Consider the following 7909-nt stretch of genomic DNA (forward strand, 5'->3'; position numbering starts at 1 on the left):
GACAGTTTCTGGGAACACAGAGTGGGACCGAGAGACCGTTGAATTTGATGATGAGGGCATGGATGACTTTTCTGATGACATTTGCAGGAAGCCAGGTGGACAGGACATTATGGGAGCTTAGTAGGGAGGGGAGGGAGTAAGTGTAACAATCTGAGATGTAAGACTGAGCCTGTGTGTAGGCAGGGAAGAAGAGCCAGAGGGCTAGAAACTGGGCTTAATCAGAATACTTGATATGACCTGGTCTGGGGAAAAAGTGGAGTGTACTGTCCAATGGAGGAGAGAGCCTTGGGAGAGTAAGAAACAATAAGACGGAGAAGAGACTGAGATTAGGGAGGAGGAGAGGCCTGATGGACTAGGTCAAGAGGTCTCTTGTTTCCAGAAAGAACAGTGAGGAAGGCATAGATGCTTGATGAGAGTTTACCAGTCAGACATGAGTAAGAAACATGATCATAATCAACTCAAATATATCCATTACCTGTTCTGTGTTGTGTTTTCACAAAAATTATCTTATCCTCACAACAGTATGAGAAAGTGTGCCTATTTACAGAATAGAATGTGTTCACAAGGGAAAGGGAGGCATGGCCTTTCAGCTCAGCCCTGAAGCTCAGAGCCCAAAGATCCTCAATGAGGCACCTCTCTACAGGAGACGAGAAAGGGCAGCTGTGATCGCTGTTGAGAAATGGCTGATGTGAAGGAAGGTGTCCTTCTGTCCTTTGTCCAAGGTCTAGTCCAAGGGGGGGGGGAGCTGGTGAGATCTGGCTTCAGGGGTGCACATGTAGGGTGGAGGTTCACCAGGGGAGGATGGTACAGTGTGAATAGCATGGCTTTGGCCTTCAGCTTTTACTGACTTTGCACCCTTGAATGAGCCATTTAATACTGAGAGCCTTTGCTTCTTCATTTGTAAAATGTGGTAAATTTTTTTTGTTTGTTTGTTTTTTTGTACCAGGGATTGAACTTGGGACCTTGCACTTGTGAGGCAAGGCGGCAAAACCACTGAGCTAAATCCCTGGCCCCAAATGTGGGTAATTTTACTACTGAACTTGTGTATTTGTGAAGTGCAAATTACCTGGAAATCCTATGCACCCAATGCCTGCTATTATTTCATAATTCTTTCATTTACTATCAGAAAATCAGGAATTCCTGACTCAAGACCAGGACTGTAGGAATATGGTAAGATTTTGGAATATTTGTAACTCATGCAGACCCATTTTAATCATTTTTCTTATATTCTTATTATCCTGTAGCAAATACCAGGCCAATAATTTAAACCAAGTTTCCTGGGTACTTTATTTTAGGGAAGTGATACAAAAAGGTTGCTGAGGAGATTGTGCTTGACCCAGTGCTTGAATTCATGTGGGAAGAGGTGGAGAGGAGAATCCAGAAGTCATAGAGGCTGCAGCAGTGATGGAGAGGAGCTTGCTGCCTAGAGGAGAGGGAACTGTGAGTAGCCAGGAGGGGTCTTGGAGCCCAGCTCAATGGAGTCCCGGATCATGCCAGCCACAGCCAAGTCATACCGAAGGGGAGGCTTCCTCGCTGTGTTCCTGTGACCTGGTCCCTGAACAGATGACCAGATGGCTGGGTCCTGTGCCTGCTTTTCCCTTGTGCTCACCTCATCAGTCAGGAGCACCTTGAGGGCAGGGAGGGGTAACTTGTTCACTGCTCTGTCGAAGCCCCAGTGCTTGTTGCTCAGTGCCTTCTGTGTGGCCAGTTCTCTGTAAAGGGTGAGTCAGTGTGTGCCTGAGTGAATGAGTGACTAATAACTGAATAACAGAATGGGAGGAAGGCAAAAAATCTTGCCTCAGCCTGTTGAGTCCAGTGAAGTGTTGCTCAGGTATCAGCCAGGATCACCAAATTCCTTAAAAACTAAATAAAATTTTGAGCTGGGTGTTATCTTAGTACTCTGGAAGGCTGAGGCAGGAGGATTGCAAGTTTGAGCCCTTCTTGGGCAACATAGTGAAGCCTACCTTAAAATAAAAAATAGAAAAGAACTACAGATACAGCTCAGTGCAAAGGCCCTGGATTCAGTCTCTAGAATCACGAAAACAAAAACCAAAACCCCAAGCCAGCTATCTACCCAAAAGCTCCACCAACAATAAACTAAATAAGATTCCTTTGAGCTATGCTTTGAGAGGCTCCTTAAAATGTCTGTGGATTCTTGTCACTGTGGGCTAGTGGGGGAATGGGAAACAGAAGCCAAGTGTTCTGGTCCCCAACAGCTCTCAGCGTCTGCATGCTCAGTGTAAGGATGGTTTCCATGGGGCTGCCTCATTCGAAGCATGCAGCGCAATCCCTTCCTTGACATCTGCACCTCTGCCCAACAAGGTGATCTGCCTGTTTAGGGGATTTCACTGAGTCCTTGGGGCAGAGGAGAAGTTCACATCATGGCAACACAAGTAACTTCACATGGACTACAGATTTGGAAATTGCCAGGCCCCAACCATGTGGCCAAGTCCTTAAACTCTCTCTTTTTCCCTCCTTCCCTGGCCCTGGGTCTAGAAGGGCTGTTGGGGTCATAGGCAGGTTCTAGCACTGGGACCAATGTGGCAAGAAGCCCAAGAAACAGGAGAAGGACAAACACCTCTGCAAGGTGTGCAGAGAAACATGACGTTTGTCATGAAGGTAGGAGGCAATGAGGCCACTGGCAAGTTAGGGGACAGTTTTTTTTTTCTTTTTAGTACTGGGGCTCAAACCCGGGAACACTTTGCCATTGAGCAAATTTTATTTTGAGTCGGGGTCTCACTAAGTTGTTCAGTTTGGCTTTGAACTTACAATCCTCTTACCTCAGCCTCCCAAGTAGTTGGGATTATGATGTGTGGCACCCTGTCCAGCTGGATAAAAAATTTAAAAAGCTTTATTGAGCTCCAGTTCACATATTATACAGTGCACTCACTTAAAGTGCAGTTCAGAGTTGTGTAACATTGCCATAGTCAAGCCCTGTTGACTTCTAATTTGGGGGGTGGGAGATGGACATTCCTTCCAGAGTTTTAATCAACAGATGAGGCAATTACAAAAAGCATCCAAGAGCTTTTGTGTGACTCCTGACTACTTTGTAATTATTAAGCATTTATGATGTTGGTACTTAAAGGGCACATCTAGAATATTGAATCCCAGTCTACAGAGGACTAAGGGATGATTTCTTTTTTAAAAATTTTAATTTTTACTAGTATATGTTTGCAGTATATAAAGATTACAGTCATTATGGGGAGTTGGTACATGTCCTTAAGACATCTTAATTCTTTTCATGCCCCCTCTCCATCTCTTGGTCTAAGGATAATTTCAAAGAAAATTGTACTAACTCTGTGCTTGACAACAGATCCAGACTACTTGCTATAATGTTGCAGAGGCTACTGCACCAAGATGTGCAAACTCCATTTGGACCAAACTCAGACCCTGAATCAGATTTTATAGCATCAAAAGACTCATTAAAGATTGGAGAGCAAAAAGATGAATCAGACACTTTGCAGAGTTAGGAAAACCATAGTGGTAAGAAGGACAAAAACTGTAAAATCTCACTTATATTTGGAACTTAGTGTTAAGAGGTGGGGCCTTTGGGAAGTTACTAAGTCATGAGGCCTCTGACCTCCAGGAAGAAGAACCTGTACATACTGAGGCCAAATATCCAAAATTCCCACTGAGGACAACAAAAAAGAAGCCAGATGGCCAGATTCTGGGGATACTATAGTGGGAGAACCAGGTCACTGTTCTATAAGACTGTGGACAACAACTCAATGGCTTCAGTTTGGAGAGAATATCTTATAGAGATTCTAAGAAGGTCAATGTAATCCTTTACTCCTGTGTGAAATTTGAATGATGGGCCGCCACAGTTTTGTTTTTGTTTTTTTTTTGGTACCGGGGACCTCGGTACTCAGGACCTTGGGCTTGCGAGGCAGGCAGTGGAACCACTGAGCTAAATCCCTGGCCCCAGGCCTCCAGAGTTTTACACAGTGTGCAGTGACTCTGCATTTACAGCTGTCCACAAAGATGATTCGGATTTAACTAACTGAACTTACGGGGGAGGACTCTGAGCTTCCTAGCACTTTCAGCACCCAAGCTTTGTTCAGTTCTGTTTCATGCCGTGTCAAGATTACTGCTGTGATTTGAGTCTTAAAATCAGAAGCTGGGTCTCCAGTACAGCGGTATCCAGAGGTGGGGCTTCTGGAAGGGGAGGGTCTGATGCCATGAATAGATTAATCCTAATCCTTTTATGGTTTCGTGGCTTAGTGGGCTGGGGTAGGGGTTTTGTTATAAAAGTGAGTCCTCTCCTCCCTCCGTCTCTCCCACCCCTTCCCTTCACAGCTGCTATAAAGGTGAGCAGCTTTGCTGCACCTCATGCTACCCACTGAGATGTTCTGCCTTACCGCACAGCCAGAAACAACACAGCAAAGTGACTGTGGATTGAAACCACAAGCCAAAATCTTCCTTCCTTTAAACTGATTTTTCTCAGGTATTTTGTGATGAAAGAAAGCTGACAACCAATTACCTATATATTGTGGCAGGTCATTTATCAGGTATCTAGTGAAAGGAAGGCATTCTAGAATTCTGCAAAAGTTGAAAATGCTACCATCCAGAGAAGGTCTGAATAAGACAAAACACATAGAAGCTGCAGAAATACAGCAGACCAGTGGCAATCAGTAACAAGGATAGGCTTACAGCACTGAAAATGCTAACACATTTTGGGACTATGGTGGAAGTGTTTCACTCTGAAGAGTTCCAGAAAAATAATCCAGGAACCCCAAATAAACATCCGAGCTCCAGGTCTCCTTCTATGGTTGTCTCCTTTAATCCTTTGGCAGACAGATGCAGCTTGATGAACAAGTGTTCTGTAACCTTAAATAATTTGTATCAGTAACTCCAGCATATGTCACAAGCATGTATGGAGGTGGAAAGGCAGTGGGTATTTCCAGCCCTTCCCCATTTTAGAAAACAGCTTAGTAGATTTAACAGAAGAATTTGAAGACTATAAAGCAGAATGGTTTTATTGATTGCTGACTATAGACCTGATGGATTTTAAAAGTAACTGATATTTAATAACGTATAACCCACTTTTTAATTCTTAATTTGGCGATACTTCTCCTGGGAATATTATGTATTAGTGTATTTTTAGTGCATTTTTAATTAATTAAATTTGGAGCAGTTAGTGTTCCCAGGATTAGAAATGTATTCATTAATAAAGCTGAGTCTTGAACATGGGAAAAGAGAGGTTATATGATGTCCTTGGATATTGTTTAGATGAGGCATTTGATGATGTGTTTAGTATCTATTAAACCCTTTCCTCTTTGGTAACTGTACCTCACCACCCTATCTCCTTTGTGGGACTGACCAACCCCCATTCTGTGTTGTTTTGGAAGAAAAAGTATTCTGGTCAAAGGAATGGAACAGCTTAGGTTTGGCCAATCAGGATACTCCATCAGTTTGGCTACAATGCTTGGTCTAGAGATGGGCATGTGATCTAAACATGACTCATTAGAATCTGTTCTTGGATTTTACGTGTAGATACTGTTTCTTGCGGCACAGAAGAAACCATCTGTAGAAACTAAGAAGGAGACTGATACACAGAGAGAAGGAGATTGAGAGAAGCGGTGAGAGAGCCATATATAACTGGGGATCTTTGGAGCCAGTCATATTCAAGACCAGCTTCAACCCTGCCACAAGAGCTAATAAATCTTATTTCTCACTAAAATTAATACAAACTAAGTTGAATATGTCACTTGTAATTTAAAGATCTTTTGATTAATCCATTGTCTTCTGTTCCAACTTTAACAGTCTTCTCCAACCTGATTCTTCTCCAGGTTCTTACTGTGGATGGCTCTAATGATTTTGTTCTTAGGCAGTGTACTCACACAGCATTAATAGAATAACCACAAGCACAAGAATAGCTAACTTCTTATCAAAGTTTTATCAGAAGTTCTGTGCTAAGTGAATTATAAGCTCCTCACGACACTATTATTCCTCATGACTTTGGTAGTTCCAATTCCCCACTTTTAATTGGAAGGCACTAAGTTTGGGAGGACTTAAGAAATTCGCCATGGTTCTACCACCAGTAAGTGGTGGAGAGAAGTTTTAAACCTAGGCTACCTAACTCTCTGAAACCTACCTGTGCTGTAATTTTATATCACCTCCTTCCTTGACTTGGTTTCCTAAGAATAGCCCAGCAAAGAAGGTCAGAGAGAACCCCCAAATATTATTAACCTACCAGGTAGGCAGCCCGATTTTGAGTTAGTGAGTAATGCTGAGGGGCCTTTGGGCTAGGATTACAAAGTGAACCCTTTCAACAACACAACACAAAAGATAGGAATTAGTGTTTCATTTACAGATTGAGAAATTGAAACTCAGAGTGGTTAAGTTGCTCATGGCTCCCCTGCACCTAGTGTTGGAGTTGAAAAAGCTTCCAGAAATGTGTGACTTCAGACCCAAAGGGGGCTGACAAAAAAATGTGATGTGGGAAGGGACGTAGAAATCAAAGTCTTTAGGTGGATGGCATGCAAGGCTTGTTTCAGTGAAGAATGTCTTTTTTGTTTAATCAGTTATTCATTCTAGAGAGGGAGCTTCAGTCTACTTTTCCTTTTATTGGAGCAGTCAGCTGGCAGATCAGGCGGTGGGGCAATGTGTGCTTTATCACGAGTTTAGTCTTCCTGATTCATGGGGTGAAATTTGTCTTTCTTATTGCTTCTCAGAGGAGGATGAACTCATTGGTGGTGACAAGAGCAGCCCTCTGTCCTTCCTTCTCATCGCCAATGCTGGAAGAAGTGGGATGTGAGTTCTCAAATGTCACAGAAGCCTACAAAATGCTGACTCCGGATGCCACACATAACTGGGGCTGGCTCAGAATGGGGAGACAGGGCAACACCGTCATCTGCTAAGAATTCATTGTTCTGCAGCTTTCCCTGAACACAATGGTAAGACTGAGATAGGAGGAATAGATGTGGGGTGGGGTGGGAGCAGCAAGTTGGGTTGTCTTTGCAAACAGTTTTTTTGGAGGTGGGGAAAGGAGCAGTGTAGGATTAGTTAAGAGGCAGACCTTTGTGGGTTTAGGGCACCAAGAAGCAGGGACACAAAATACCAGTAAAGAAAGCAAAACAAAACAAATACCCAAACAAAGGGAAGTGGAACTTATTTGTTTGGAAAGACTTTGATATTCACTGTTTAAAAAGAAGCATTGAAGTTATCATGGAAAAATCCAGAATTTTGCTTAGTGGTTTGTATTTTGAATCACAAATGCATGACCTTTGCAGGGTCAAGGTGCTATTTGGATTAGGAGCTCTACTGGGCTGAATGGTGCCTTGCTCTGTGTGGGTAGAAAGTCAGCAGATGGCCTGATGGGTATGCTTTGAGCAGCTTTGAGCAGACCCTTGACCCTTTCCACAACCACAGGAAGGAAGAGCTCCTGAGAGCTGGATGTTGAGGTGGAATTGGAAGTTATTTTATTTACTTCTTTCTATGTTTTCCAAATTTTCTTTTATGTGTATGTATGTATATTTTATTGATGCAAAATTAATTACATAATTAATACATTGTTGAATTCTTTTTATGCAAAATTACTATTTTATGGCAATAATAAATTATATTCCCTTTGGCTGGGGATTTGGCTCAGCTGTTCTGCTGCCTTCCTTGCAAGCACAAGGGCCCAAGTTCGATCCCTGGTACTACCAAAAACAAAAAAATTTTTCTAAGCATTAATGTGCATATGTATATACACACATGAGAATAATTGTTTTGTGTGAGTGATTTTTTTTAAAAGACATGACTAAATGACATTAGACCATTCATTTCTTTTTGCAACTTGTATTTTTCTTCCTCAACATGTCCTATTGGATGTTATGATACTGGGTTCTGTTTTTTTTTTTAAAACTACAGCATTATACTCTATAGTGTGGCCTTACTATCTATACATATAATATTTATAACAATA

The 7909-nt window shown here is 42.3% G+C and overlaps 1 long non-coding RNA gene across 1 annotated transcript in view; it reads left to right on the forward strand.

Moving 5' to 3' along the window:
* Positions 1–1071: 1071 nt before the first annotated feature.
* LOC104852131 overlaps positions 1072–7909 on the forward strand; it is a 7682-nt gene continuing 844 nt past the window's right edge. The window contains exons 1-4 of the long non-coding RNA XR_777418.3: positions 1072–1170; positions 1296–1440; positions 5494–5579; positions 6675–6896. This is a non-coding gene — a long non-coding RNA (uncharacterized LOC104852131). The remainder of the gene's footprint in view (positions 1171–1295; positions 1441–5493; positions 5580–6674; positions 6897–7909) is intronic.

This window comes from Fukomys damarensis, unplaced genomic scaffold (genome assembly GCF_012274545.1).
Source record: "Fukomys damarensis isolate Sample0158 unplaced genomic scaffold, DMR_v1.0_HiC HiC_scaffold_2, whole genome shotgun sequence".
Classification (NCBI taxonomy): Eukaryota; Metazoa; Chordata; class Mammalia; order Rodentia; family Bathyergidae; genus Fukomys; species Fukomys damarensis.